General features: G+C 43.8%; 1 protein-coding gene across 4 annotated transcripts in view; it reads left to right on the top strand.

The window, feature by feature from the left end:
* Positions 1–15,014, top strand: part of HS6ST2 (heparan sulfate 6-O-sulfotransferase 2) — a 321,540-nt gene that overhangs the window by 210,787 nt on the left and 95,739 nt on the right. The window lies entirely within an intron of this gene.

Genomic DNA, 15,014 nt, shown 5'->3' with positions numbered 1-15,014 from the left:
AGAAGCTCCTGGCTCCTGGCTTTATATTGGCTAAGCTGCGGTCATTTGTGGAGTGAACCAGCAGATGGAAGACCTTCCTCTCTGTCTCTCCTTCTCTCTGTCTGTAACTCTACCTTTCACACAAATGCATACAATCTTTAAAAAAAATTTAAAACTAAAGTTTAAAAAAACAATAGTGCTTATCACCTATTAGCATCAATATCATATGAATCTGTTTTGTTTCTATGAAAAATAATTGATTTCCAAAGCAAAAAAAAAGTGTGACACTCTTATATTTTATGAATCTCTTTAATATCTGGTTTCATCTATGAGACATGGATTTTCATATCAGCTTGCACATTTTATCTGTGGTAATATGCTTTTTTAGTTGAGGTATATGAAGTAAACTTAGCCAGCCATGCAAGATTACTTTGGAAAGTTTGAGGAAAATGGAATTAAAAGATAAGCTCATTTTGGGGCAAAACAAACAAAAAATCCCCCTTGAAATCATATCATTCGGGAAAGGGAGGACCTCAAGGGCCCTTTTCAGTGCTCCCAGGGTCCACCAACGTCTTCATGCCGCGCCGTGAGAGATGCTGTTCTTCAGGAGTAGTGCTCTCTAGAGTTCTGTTGTGTCCATTCTGTGGGGCTCTGCGTGGTAGGTCTACTTTCACTCCCTCCACTTGAACTCCATCCTGTCTTCAGTTAGACCTGCTGGGGTTTTATGTGGATTGTTTCTAAAAGTGTTAAAGTCCTCCTCCCTCAGCGTTAGGTTACTGAAGACCCGAGTCTTTGAGAATTGATTGGCATCCTGGAAATCCCATGTGTGGACTTCATCGCCCTTGAAGACGCAAGCACAGAAGCTTTGAGGAGGGCCTTTGGGGACATGCCTTGGCTCTTCCTGGGCAGTGAGTGACACATCAGCTTGACAGTGATGGTCTCAACACACCAACATGGCATTGAGTGGCTTGAAAGAATTATTGCTACTTCAGAATGGGGCTGACCTGCGCAGGGAGTGATATAGGCTGGAGGAGGAGTGGGTTCAATACTTGTCGAGCTGTCTGATCACTGATGGAGAAAGGCCATAAGGGCAAGTTTCCGTGATATACTTATATGTCATCACCTTTAGAGTTAGACATTCATCATGATTATTTCTCTCCTAGATTTATGTCAGAGCTTTATTCCAAGGGACAAGAGCCAGTGTCGAATACCATGGGATCTAAGTGCCTTTACAGCCCACTCAAGCTTTTCCTAATTTCATGTGTAACAGAGAAGGTTGGGCTGTTCTTTCCCTTCTCGCCACAGCCATTATTGATTTCATGTCATTTCTTTCATGAAATCACGTCCTTAGTTTTGCTGGGCTTGGCTCTTGTAGCCGAAAATGTCCTCCTCCTGGTCATCCACTGGGACAGATACTATGAATCCCATCAATGTGGGCCATGAGACAGCTCCAGAGCAAACCTGTCGAGCTGCTAACAGTCCCCTTTAGGCTGTGATCGTGTGCAGAGGCACTCCCAGAGCCTTGGAGAAGGGCTTTGTTTCTCCTGCCAGCCAAGGTATGGATGAAGAGGCCCAAGGCTAAATGCCCAGCATGAGGGTCAATCACGTGGGCTAATTGGGTGTCTCCAGTTTAATGAGTCTCCTGTGTAAGAAAATCAGAGTGAATCCCTGGGATAAACTGGTGTCCTGGTGCACTGTTCGTGGGAATGGGAAATGATGCAGCTGCCGTGGAAAATGTTTTGACATGACCATCATATGATCCAGCTATTGTCCTCTTAGGTATATACCCGAGAGAACTGAAAACATATGCCTGCACAAACACTTGTATCTGAACGTTCATATCGGCTCTCATCGTGGTCCTGAAAAAGTGGAAACAACCCAAATACCCATCTGTGGATGAATGGATAAACAAAATTGTGGTTAGGCGTACAATGGGGGTATTGTTCTGTTGTAAAAAATGAGTGAAGTACTGATGTATGCTGCAACGTAGAGGAAGCTCAAAAACTTGCTGCTTAGTGAAAGAAGCCAGACTAAAAAGGCCACATATTTTATGAATCCTCTTATATGAATAATCCAGAATTGGCAAGTCCGTAAACACAGAGAACAGATTTGTGGTTGCCAGGTGCTAAGGGGAGAGAGCAAGAGGGAGTGAGTGCTTAACGGGTGCAAGGTTTTCTTTTAGAGTGATGAAAATGTTTTGGAACAAGATAGAGGAGGCAGTTGCACAACATGTGACTGTAGTGAGTTCCACTGAATTATACACTTTCAAATGGTTCATTTTATGCCATGCGAATGTCACCTCAAAACTATGCAACACAGATGAACCAAAAAAACCTCTGAATTCCTAGCTGCTACTCTCACTCGGACTAGTTTTGTCCATGAACATTTGTTAGAATTGGGAACTCAATCCTGGGCCATGAATTCCTTCAGAGTGATTAATGAGTTTACCATAATGTTTCGGTGCTTTCAGGAGTTGTATCCTGGGAAGCTGCCATCTGTAATGTATGGTCTTCTGTACTACTATCCTCAGTGAGCTCATGGAGGGCAGGGCGCGTGTCTTGTCCACCCTTGAATTCTAAGTGCCTAAGCACCGTTCTTGTCACATAGGAGACACTCAATAGATGGCAGTTGAATGAATGAATGTGCTCCTTCCATATGCTTATCTATCTGTCCGCTTCTTCATCCTGGTTATAGTTCCACCACAGCTGATATTCAGGACTGATCTGTGAACTTGTTTAGTGAGTGAGGATGAGATTATATAGATGCATTGGACTTAAAAATTTGGGGGAATATGTATATAATGAAACATGATTCAGGTCATGAAAAAGAATATAAGCTGTAACCTGGAAGGACCATATTATTGATTCTACTGTTTTGAAATGTCCAAAATAGGAAAATCCATAGAGACAAAAAGTAGGTTGATGGTAGTTATGGGGCTAGGAGGAATAGTGGATAGGGCAATGAAAGCTAAGATATACAGGATTTCTTTTGGAGGTGATGAAAATGTTTTAAAATTGGCTGTGGTGGTGGTTGTACATGTCCATAATATACTAAAAACCACAGAATTGTATACTTTAAATAGGTCGATTATATGGTATGTGAATTATACCTCAATAAGGCTTCCACAAATCTAGATATGTGTCAGAAGAGTAAATAACACAATTTGAACCAAAGGGAGGTGTGTCCATGTTTTCGAGAGACCTCCCTCCAAAATCTAAAATAACTGGCCAGTTATACAAAGGGATTTCCAAAAGTTTGTGGAAATAGAACTCAAAGAAAAGTGTATTTGGGGGCATAAATTTGTGAAATCCATGCATAGCTTTTTCACGCTACACATTTCCCACGAACTTTATGAAGACATCCCACACATGGATTTCAATGTTTTGGCACCAAAATCAGCACCTTTTAATTCTGTTTTCCTGCAAACTTCAACACTCCCTCATGAGCAAGATCCTTTTAACTTGGGCTTCCCTTACAGCATCAGCTCATGTGAGTTTACATGAGAGGCTGATGAGGGGCTGGGGGCAGAGTGCCTTAAAGCCAGCGTGTGAGGGCAACTGGCAAACTGCTGGGCGGTTGGAGATTGATCCAGAGCGTATGTCAGTGGGAAACCAGGATTCGATTTACACGAAGCCAGCTGCCTGGTGACTTCTGCCCTGACTGTAGGGTACACAGTGCACCTCCGTCCTGATGAGCAGGAGGGAGCAGGCAGCCTGATGATGTGCCACTTGTGCAATTAGCAGTTGCACAAGTTTAGCTAAAGCAAAGCAGTTCCGAGTTCTTCCTGCTACTCTTGAGGACTGGCCCCACTACTTCAGTGCGTACCAGCTTTCCTGAAAGAAGAGACAAGCATCTGCTGTTCAGGGCTAGCATGGTGGGAGTGGGGAGAGGGTGGGGAGGGGTGGGGAGGCTTTCCTAAGGGATGGACGTGGAGGCAAGCCCTGCCTCATGCTGGAGGCAGGCGTGGGCTGCGTCGCTTGCTGTTAGGCATGAAGAAACTCCCACAGCGCCCTCCCTGTCCTCTGGCAGCTTGGATGCCATGGTCACTGCCTCCTTATTTCGCAGGCAGGCAGCCTCAGTGGCCTGAAGGGGTACAATAGTTCCTGTGAGGGGGGGAATTACAAAGCCCTCTGTGGCTATGAGGAAGTTGACAGGCTATTCTCATGGCTTCCTGTTTTCCTTAGGTCCCAAGGCCAAGGGCAATCCAAAGATGTTCCTATAAGCCAAGAACCAGGCACTTGTCAAGGCTTTGTTGGATTTGGGTTCATGCATGAGGACTTACCCCCGTTTTACTACAGTTGTGAAAAATGAGCATGCTAATACTCACTGGTAAATTGAAAGGACCTCCTTTCTATTTGGGAGATGGCCACAGGGAATTTAGGGGGCCAAAGCATTGTTCTCAAGAGCTTGTGGCCTATGGAGCCAGACCAACCTGCAAGTCAAGTTGCCTGTGTATTAGTTTCTTTTTTTAAAAAAGTTTATTTATTTATTTGAAAATCAAAGTTAGAGAGAGAGTGGCTGTCCGTCTTATGGTTCACTCCCCAATTGGCTGCAACAGCCTGAGCTGCACCAATCTGAAGCCAAGAGCCAGGAGCTTCTTCTGGGTATCCCACGTGGGTGCAGGGGCCCAAGGACTTGGGCCATCTTCTACTGCTTTCCCAGGCCACAGCAAAGAACTGGATTGGAAGTGGAGCAGCCGGGTTTCGAACCGGTGCCCATATGGGATGCCGGCACTGCAGGGCAGGGTGTTAACCTGCTGCACCACAGTGCCAGCTCCAGGACCTCCTTTCTAATTGGGAGATGGCCACAGGGAATTTAGGGGGCCAAAGCATTGCTATCAAGAGCTTGTGGCCTATGGAGCCAGACCAACGTGCAAGTCAAGTTGCCTGTGTATTAGTTTCAGAACCTTGAGCATGCTGCTTCATCTGGCTGAGGCTCAGGTGCTTCACCTGTAAAAGGAGGTAGGAAAGTTTTTACAGGATTACTGTTCTCCTTAATAACAAAGGTCACTCCTCTTGCCTAGGTTTCTGCCGCCAGCTCCCAACTGACCTTTGAACTCCCATCCCTCCAACTATAGATTGCCAGCTTTCTTTTCACAGAGAGGACCCTGGTGCTTTTATACTCATAAACTGGAAGTCATGAGGGAGACGATTTTGACCCCATTATGAACTGCGTGACCCTGAACAAGTCCCTTTCTCTCTCAGGACCTATAAAATACAGACTTTGGCCTTTATGGTTTCAAAGAGTACCTTCCGACTTCGGTAGGTTTTTAAACTAAATCGGGGTCAAATTGCAAGTGGCTTGGATCATCGTGCTAGAGGATGGACTCCAGAGTTTGGCAAGCACAACTCTCTCCCAGGGCACGAATTCCCCTCTTTCCACTGTAGTTGCATACACCTTCTTGGAATGCAGCACATACTGTAGCATCTCCTCCACTTTTCCTGTGCTCATCCTGCCTTGGACTTTCTGCATGCTGACTATATCTAATTTAATTATATTTTCCTATAGATAAAAAAATATAAAAGTATACTAGCAAGAGGCAACCCTACTCCCCCAGAGCTCCAGGGAGAGAGATCTGATCTGCCTGCCAAGTTCCCGTTCCCCGTAAGCCCCTGGCCCACCCACTGCCGCCTGATTTATATCCTAGGGGAGCAGCTTAGCCACAGTGAAGATTTACACTAGGTTTTCATCTTCAAATGAGCTACTACCTCTGTTCTTTGTGTATTCCAGTGCTTGGCACTCATAGCCTGAAACTTTATCCTGGAATTCCAAGTGAAAAATAGTTCCATCGTCTAAGAAAGTACTTGAGAGCATACTGCTGCCTTGCATAATAACTAGGGTGCAATGCCCAGCTCTCGGCGGGGAGGGGGGTATGATGTGCACAGAGATTATATCCGGTGACCCTTCCCATATTAGCTCCCCATGGACGCATGGCATATGGTGCAATAGGCAATGCATAAGATTTGGACTCAGGGAATATTGGATATTCCCATCTCAGTGCTTTCACTTGTTAGCTGTATGACCTTGAGCAAGTTATCCTCTGAGTCTGATTTATCTGTAAAAATGAGTAGAAGGATGCCCACCACACAGGGTTTCTGGGTAGGAAAAATGAAAAATGGCTAGTACAGTTTAGTGGTTCTGGACCTTGGCTACCAGCATCCTACAGCTCTAGACTTGAATCTTAACTCTACAACTTATCATGAATTTCCCTCTGACCTTGACTTTTCTTACTGATTCAGTGAGCATAGACTTTTGTTCTGGATGAAATTAGATGATTCCTATAAGGTATATAGTGCCTGGCATGTAGTAAGCACTCAGTAAATGTTAACTAATAGTATGCTTGTTATCGTTTGTCATTAGGTATAATCCCAGTAATTCTTGAAAAATATATTCTGTATACTCCACCAAATGATTTGGCAAACTTACCCCATATTTTGTATTCTTGGAGCAAAACTACTGGGAATTTCTGATTCTGGTTTTGAAACATGAGGTAAGGCACAAAATGAAACCCTGCAATAGAAGGGGACCTACTTCCTAATGGAAACAGAGGCTTGGCCCTATCAGTGGTGCTGCATCTTCATATAGAAAGGTGTCCAGGAGTTTCAAGCACAGTCCTGAAAGTTTGGATTCGTCCCATTGACAGAGACAAGTAGGGTAAATGTGGGCAAGAAGAGCAGGTGCTCCAAGTCTTTATCACAGACTTTCGACAGTGAAGTCCGCTTTCCAGATGTTTCATTTAGTTGACCTCCTACATCTTTGGAAACATCCGGAAAATGTGGAATGTTTTGCATCAGAATTATTGGTGATATCAAGTTCAGCAAGTTTGCTGAACCTTGGAGATGGCAGGAAGGGCACAGTTTGGTTGAGAAGAATGAGACTGACAGGTTTGAAGTGACCAAAGACAAGTGGAGGAGTTGCGATTTGAACACAGTACATGTGTTCACTCCACCCTAGCACATTACCTCTTACCAAGCACACCATTCACTCTTTTTTCAGGAATGGCTTGAAGCAAATTTGCAACCAAATCCAGCGGTTCTCACCATGCTTTGGTTTCAGTAGAGATCTAAGCTCCTTGCTAAAAGTGGGTGATGTGTGCCCAGAGTGAACCAGTCAGCGTGTCTCTTGTGTCTGATTCTGTTAGTGACTTGGCTAAACATTTCCTGAGAATGATCTCAATCTGTAGTTTAGCACTGGCCAAATAATTATTTGTTATGGACTTTTTCATTTTCTCTGTGGAAAACATGTTAAAATGTGAATGGAACACTTATAGTGCATGCTGGCAGCTTGCCATCCTTTGTGTCAGCAGAAAATATTTGAGATTCAGTAGAGTAGCAGCCCCTTGCAAATCTGACTGTAAAAGGCACAGTGGAGGCCTCCCTGCCTCTTCAAATCAGGCTGAAATGGCATGCATCATGGATCTTCCTTCCAGACCCCCAAATCTGAAGCATGGAAATAAATTGGGACAAAATAGCCCCCAGCACAAATTTATATCTAGGTTGCACGTGAAACCTTTTCAGGCCACTATTAACAGAAAGCATTCCCTCTTACTTAGATCCATAATATGTCTAAGGGATTCTTAATTGGTTCTTTTTCCCTTAAAAGAAAAAAAAAACATATGTGTGATCAAATTGCTGGAACCTACGATATAAATATAGATGTCTGCATTTGGGGAGGTCTAAAACACATAGCAAAGCCACTCTCGGTTGATGCAGTCAGCCTGTGCCTGTGCATCTCGTGCTGTAACTCAAATAGTGCCCCTGTAGCCCTAGTGGGGAGGCTGGCTCATGAAGGAGGATGAGCCAGCTTTTCTTTGTGAGCTTTGGTTTGTTTTGCTTTGCTTCTTCAATGGCAAAACATCCCCTGGACAGCTTTCAGAACGACACAGGTGTCTCAAATAGGTAACTGTAGAGATGCCTTCAGAAAGAATATATCCTACCCTAGCCACAGACAAGTTTACAGACAGACCCATTTCCCAGGAAAACAAGAATCTGTCTCCTGATCCTTAATTAGATCAGCACTAGAGGGCACTCTTAGGATGCCCAAAGGGGAGATGTTTTGTTTTGTTTTGTTTTTTACTAAAATCTGGTGGACCCCGGTAGGGTATGGTGGTAGGGAGTATGTGGCAGCTATTTCTATAGTCTGCAGACAACAAACAACTTAGAGAAAACATCAGCAACTGTGAACTGACTGGCCCACAAACATATAAGAAAATACTATTTGCAAAGGGCTGTTTAGCAATCTTCTTCATCAGATCCACTTTGTTTCTAAAATGTGCTTGGGGCTTCAGCAATACAGGGCTCAGGTATTAGGCATTATTTCTCAAAATGAAAGGAATATAAGAATCACTGATTGTTACCATGTGATGCAGTAAAAGCACATTTAGGCAGAAAACAAACTGTGAAAGAGAAGCCTAGGAAAATGTGTTTACAATTTAACAGCTACTGGAAAAGAAGAACTTAAAATCCTTGGGGAGCTCTTATGGTTGGTTTCCCAGTCTGTTGCAGGCTTTGCCCTTGGAATTGTTCTGAGAAGTTCTGTGATTATATCTGGGAGAGCAGGTACTTGCTACCCTGCTGCCCCTAGGCAGTCTCTGCTGGACTTGGGGTGGGTGAATTGTGTCAAGGAGAGGGACTAATTGGGTCCTGGTCTTGGCCCTGCTATTGTGCTCTGTGATCTGAGGCAATTCCCCACGCCCTCAGGTTCTTAGGTCAGGGAAGTGTTGGACCACACTAATGATCTCCAAAACATCACTAAAAGACATCTCCTAGACCTCAGAGTCTATGATTGCATGTTGCAGGAAGAAAATATCCATTGGTTTTTGCAGTCACTGGAGTTTTTTATTTTAATGAGATGTAGTAGGCACGTTGGGATAGAAGGTGAGTCTGGTCCATCAACAGAGATGATACTGAAAGGATCTGTAAGCCTTCAGGGGCTGATCTGTCCATAGTAGGCATTCCTTTAGGTTTAGGTTTGTGGCTCAGTGCAAATATGATATAACCTAAGAGAGTAACTATACTATGCCATCAGTAGATTGGCTTCTGATGTCCAAGTTTTATTTTAAGATTTATTTTATTTATTTGAAAGGAAGAGTATGGGGAGGAAGGTGGAGAGAGAGAGATCTTCCATCTGCTGGTTAACACCCCAGATGGCCACAGCGGCTGCAGTTGGGCCAGGCCAAAGGCAGGAGCCAGGAGCTTCCTGTAGGTCTCTCATGTCAGTGGTAGGGGACCAAACACATCTGCCATGTTCCTGCTTTCCCAAGCCATTAGCAGGGAGCTGGATTGTAAGTGGAGCAGCTGGGACTTGTACCAGTGCCCATATGGATGCCAGCATTGCAATCTGCAGCTTAACCCGCTATGCCGCAACCCCAGCCTTGCATTTCCTAAGTTCAATGACTCCTAACGTGTCTTGTGCAGCAGGCATTAGCCAGAATCTCAGGCTTGCCCATGTGCCGTTCGCTTGGTGAGTGTGGGGGTGTCTGGGAACCTGTTGGGATGAGTAGACTGCTAAAGACAAACCTGCCTTTCTGATTTTGGCTCCAGAGTCTTTTAGAGAAATGCAGGAGCATTCTGGTCTAGGAGTTGGTTTATAAGAACCCAGGCAATACTTCATAGAAAGGTTAATGACTGGGGCCAGTGCTTTGGCACAGTAGGTTTAATCCTCTGCCTGTGGCATTAGCATCCCATATGGGTGCCAATTTTAGTCCCAGCAGCTCCTCTTCCAATCCAGCTCCCTGCTATAGCCTGGAAAAGCAGTAGAAGATGTCCCGAGTGCTTGGGCCCCTGCACCCACGTGGAAGACCTAAAAGAAACTCCTGGCTCCTGGCTTTAGATCAGCCCAGCTCTGGCTATTGTGGCCAATTCAGGAGTGAACCAACTGAGGAAGACCTTTTTCTCTGTCTCTTCCTCTCACTGTCTATAATTCTACCTCTCAAATAGATAAATAAAATCTTTAAAGACGAAAGAAAGAAAAGTTAATGACTGAGTCAAATTCATTATAAAGTCTTTAGATTGTTAGTGAAACTTTGGCAAAGTGCCTAATCCAGTGCCCTCACTGTGGAGATAAGGAACTGGACAACCATCGTCCTCATTTATAAATGGACTTGCCCAGGTTTGCATAGCCAGTTGGTGGCAGAACTCGCATAAGGACCTCAGTTTTTGACTTCTAGTGCGTGCCTCTTTCTGTTTCCCTGTGTAGTACAATATTTGTTTGGCCCCACCTACATTGACATTAGAGAATCAACAACCAGCAACTATTAAACAAAAGGTTTCTGATGTAGTTGGAAGACCTGGGTGTTATATATTGTGGTACTGAGGTGATATAAGCAGAAATGATGACAAATCCCTACCAAAATAATGTCCCTTATAAATATCATAGGGTGGGAGATCGAGTCAATACAGTTCCATTTCTTTCAGTCTACAAGGCTGTGGGGTCTTGAGACGCTCTTTCTCAAAAGCAAGGATCAGATGGAAATCCTGGTCAGCTGGCAGGGAAGGAACGGACCGGAGGGTAGATCTGGAAACCAGGAGGAAGGGAGATGCCATGAAAGGAGCACAAACTCAGGGGACTTTTCACTTGCAACAAATGCTGAGTCTTGGGATTAAAACAAATACTTAAAAACAAAAACTAGAAAGGATGTTCTGGATTCCAGTATTCACAAGATAACCCCAAAGGGCTCCCACTCGTCAAGTGTGCGTGATTTCTAGTGGACTTGGAATAGAACAAGGAAGAAACACAGATGTTGGGGGGCACTTCTTCCCTATAGCCATTAATGGGATTGTTTTAAAATTGTAAAGTTATTTTACTTATTTGAAAGGCAGAGAGGGAGAAGGAGGGGGAGTCAGAGATGGAGATGGAGACAGAAATGGAAACAGAGCAAGTTAGAGAGATGTCCCATCTGTGAGTTCACTTTCCAAATGCCCGTCATAGCCAGGCTGGGCCAGACCAAAATCTGGAACTAAGAGCTCAATCCAGATCTCTCACATGTGAGGTAGTGACCCCTGTACTTAGCCATCACCTGCTACCTCCCAGGATGTACACTGGTAGGAAGCTGGAATCGGGAGCAGAGCCAAGGCTCTGATATCAACACTCCGATATGGTATGCAGGCATCTTGAGTGGTGTCTCAGTCGTGTTACCACACACCCACCCCTATGGTTGCTTTTGACTTGGCCTTTTACATGCATAAGCCTTTGAGCACTGGCATTGCAAATCTGCTTCTGTGCCCAGAGCAGCATGATAGTTTAGGGACTGGGAGTGGGGAGCTGTATCCCAGCTTGCCACAGAGTGGGGAGCTGTATCCCAGCTTGCCACAGACTCGTTATCCTTCTGAACAATCCTCTTATTGCTATTCCTCCATACATCAAAATAATCCTGCCTAAAATTTATGACATGCTGACTCCGGACCTGGTGCTTTACTACAGGGTTTACATACATGATCTCATCTAGCCCTCGTAAATATCTTAGGACCCTTCTAGACCTAAAACTGGCCTGCCTACACAGGTTGTGGAGTTAGTTTCTACTCTGATAGGGATGGCTTATGACTGACCAGTTTTTTTTTTTTTTTTTTTGACAGGCAGAGTTAGACGTGAGAGAGAGAGACAGAGAGAAAGGTCTTCCTTCCGTTGGTTCACTCCCCAAATGGCCGCTACGGCCAGAACTATGCCATTCTGAAGCCAGGAGCCAGGTGCTTCTCCTGGTCTCCCATGCTGGTGCAGGGCCCAAGCACTTGGGCCATCCTCCACTGCCCTCCCGAGCCACAGCAGAGAGCTGGACTGGAAGAGGAGCAGCCGGGACTAGAACCTGGTGCCCATATGGGATGCCGGCGCCTCAGGCAGAGGATTAGCCAAGTGAGCCATGGCGCCGGCCCCAGACTGGCCAGTTTCTGTGCCATTTCTGTTTTAAATATGTTGAAAATCATCACTGGTGCAGACTCTATACTTAGCCCTGTTTTGCAGGTGAGGAAATCAGGCTGGGGAGGTGGATGGACATCCTAAGTGGGGAGAAGGCAGAAAATCCAGGCACAGCAGCTCTTGGTGAGGGAATTGGAGAGAGGGTGAGCAAAGCAGTCCAGTGTGAGAGACCAGAGAGGTTGCATGGGTGACTTGCTTGGCCACTCAGTGATAGTGATTGACAGTTGTTTGCCATAGTGTGTGTTATCAGCTGTAGGCTTACCATCAGGCCAAAATAGTGGTGGTGCTCCCAAAATCTGCCTATCTACAGAGTACTTCAAAAACTTTATGGGAAAGTAGAGTTAAAAGATAATGCACATTTTCTGTGAACTTTTTGGAAGGTCCCTTGTGTCTAGCATTTATCTTGAAGTGTTTAGGTTGTGGAGGTCTCTGCTGATGGACAACCACCACCAATCAACACCCCAGACTCCTGACAATTGAAGAATCTTCATGAGAAGAAGAGAATGGGGTGGGTCAGTTGTTCATCAATTAGATTTTTTCTTTTTTTTTTCATTTGTTTCTTTTTATAAATTTTCCATCATGAAGTACCAGCCACTCAATATTTCAAATAAACAAAGCTGTTTTGCTGGACAAATTGATGTTCAGCCACATTTCAATTTGGCCACTTTAATTTTGGCCATGTTTTGATTTACTCATACACTCAAAATGCTGGTCTCTGGGCTCTCTGAACTGAGAAAAAAAAGACCAAGCTATCAGGGAATGAAGGAATATTGGAACTAGAGGATTTGTAGAAACAACCTTTTTAAACTCCTTCATTTCCTACAGCTCCCTGAGAGAATGCAGACGAGAGAATCTGCCCAAAATCAAACTAATCATTGATAAAAACCAGGATTAGAAACCAGGATTAGGGGTCTTGATCCTCAGGCAAGGACTCTTGGATTTTTACATCATCCTATTTCTCTTAGGTCTTAATGTGAGTTCTTAATACCAAAGTGAACAGTGTTACTTTTATTTTTGAAGCCCTAATCATCAACCCTGAGAATGTAAATGCCAATGACAGGTTTCATAGTTTGGGATTCGTGGTTAGGATGAACCCCTAGCTGGAAATTTTGAACTCCCAAGTCTCCCTCAGATTCCCCTCACTCCACTGTTCCCCTCATTTTCATCTTGTCCTTTTCCTGCTAATTTGACAATTAGGCAGTTTCTGCAGTTTAAGGACTGTTTCATCACATCCCGGGAACCTGGCCCAGAGGAAGGTTATTCTTACTGCTTCTACTCCAATCCAGTATCTGATTCACAGTCTTGATCACTGCAGTTCCTTCTGCCCACTAACTGCTGTCGCTTCCCCAGGATGTTCATTTGCTGAGGGCTGATGAATTCAGTCACCTGAGTGTCACATGGGCCAGCTGTCACAGAACACGGCAGCAACCAAAGAGAAAGGCTTGACGGGTGTGGGACTGCAGTCTAGGAAGCTGCCTCGGAGAGCATTTTTCCAGCATGTGGGGTTCTGTGGGCTGCAAATGGCCCAGCTGAAAAAAGTAGTCTGCTTTATAGCTGTTGGGGAGGGCTTCCCCCATGGAGACATGATGCATTTAGAATGTCCCTTGAATGAGAATTTCTTCTAATACAAATGTTAAATCTAAAATCACTGGGTATGTTCTCCATACATAAATAAAGGCCTAAATGAAATGGGGAGAAACTCTGACGCATAGTATATTTCTGTGGAACTGTTTTCCATGTAGATGGCTTAGACAATGCGCCAATGGAGACACTTTTATTCACTGCTGTGTCCTTAGTACCTGGAATAATGCATGACATAATAGTTAAGAAATATTTCTAAGGAAACACTTTGCTATTTAAAGGTTTCCATTTAAGAACATTTCCAAAGAGAGCATGAATATATATATATATATATATATATATACATATCGATGTATATATGTATGTATAAAATGGGTTCTTAAAATTAATTCATTTTCTTCTAATCAGATACCTCTCCTTTTTTTCCCTCCCTTTTTAACCTTTTCCTGATGGTCTTTGTTTCACTTCTGATGACGACTCAACCTTCTGATTGGTGCACCTGTAACATTTTCATGGCTCATCATTGAATACTGCACCTCTGACCATCTGGAACCCAGGTAAGACCAATGAGCTCCAAAAAGGCTTCTCAGTGCAAACACTGGACAATTTCTAATAGACAATTAAGAAATTTACCTACAAATTAAAAAGTAATAATCTTAAGCGACAATAGTTCCCGAATTAACGTTCAATTTGATGCCACCCCCATATAAGTTAATTGCATATGACCTTCTATTATTTGAAGATTTCTGTTAGTTCAATGAAATGAATATTGCAGATTTGTAAAGTATTAGATATTTCACTTTGGGATTCTCTGGTACTGCGAATCAACTTGTGGTTTTATATTTTCTTTTTTAAAACTGTCTTCTTGTTGTTTTTTACCCAAAGTTGTGTTAGTTTGTGTTTGTTTGTTTCATTTGTTTTTTTGTTCATGAGGCCCGGTGCAGTGGAAAGGGTTCTGGCCTCTCTTCACTGTGTAGGGACTGTAAGTCATGGGGAAGGTCCGTGTACCCCAGATTACTTCTTTTTGTGGCTGGAGTAGAAGATGAGAGCGATTGGGCATCCAGTGGTAAGTCAGCCATGGGAAAGTCCTGTTTCAGAGAGATGATGTCAGAGCTCTCCCAGCATACTTTCGCTTCTTACAACACTTTCTTCCTCTGCAGTCTTAACAGCTCACTACTAGGGAAGGGGATGCTTAACCACACCAGGGACTGTTGAGAAAATAGTCATATATTGCTTCTCAAAGGCTCTGCTGCTCACTGTGTTATTAAAAGTATCTCTTAATGTACCTCTAGAGCCTGCAGACTTAGCTGATGTAAAGAAAACTTTTCTCCCAAGAACATACACAAGCCATAAAATCTACTTCGGACACAGAAGTTTGACTACATTGTAATACCCCTTGTTCTGGCATAGTAAAAAACAAAAAGCTGAGCTCATTTCAAATCTTCAAATTAGCAACTGACTTGGGTAAAACTTGACAGTCCCTACTGATATCAGAAATCCACAAAGTAGAATTAGCATTTTGTGACTCCAAGACTTAGATTAGG

Source organism: Oryctolagus cuniculus, chromosome X, assembly GCF_964237555.1.
Source record: "Oryctolagus cuniculus chromosome X, mOryCun1.1, whole genome shotgun sequence".
Classification (NCBI taxonomy): Eukaryota; Metazoa; Chordata; class Mammalia; order Lagomorpha; family Leporidae; genus Oryctolagus; species Oryctolagus cuniculus.
The sequence above is the reverse complement of the archived record's forward strand: the minus strand, read 5'-3'. Positions and strand labels throughout refer to the sequence as shown.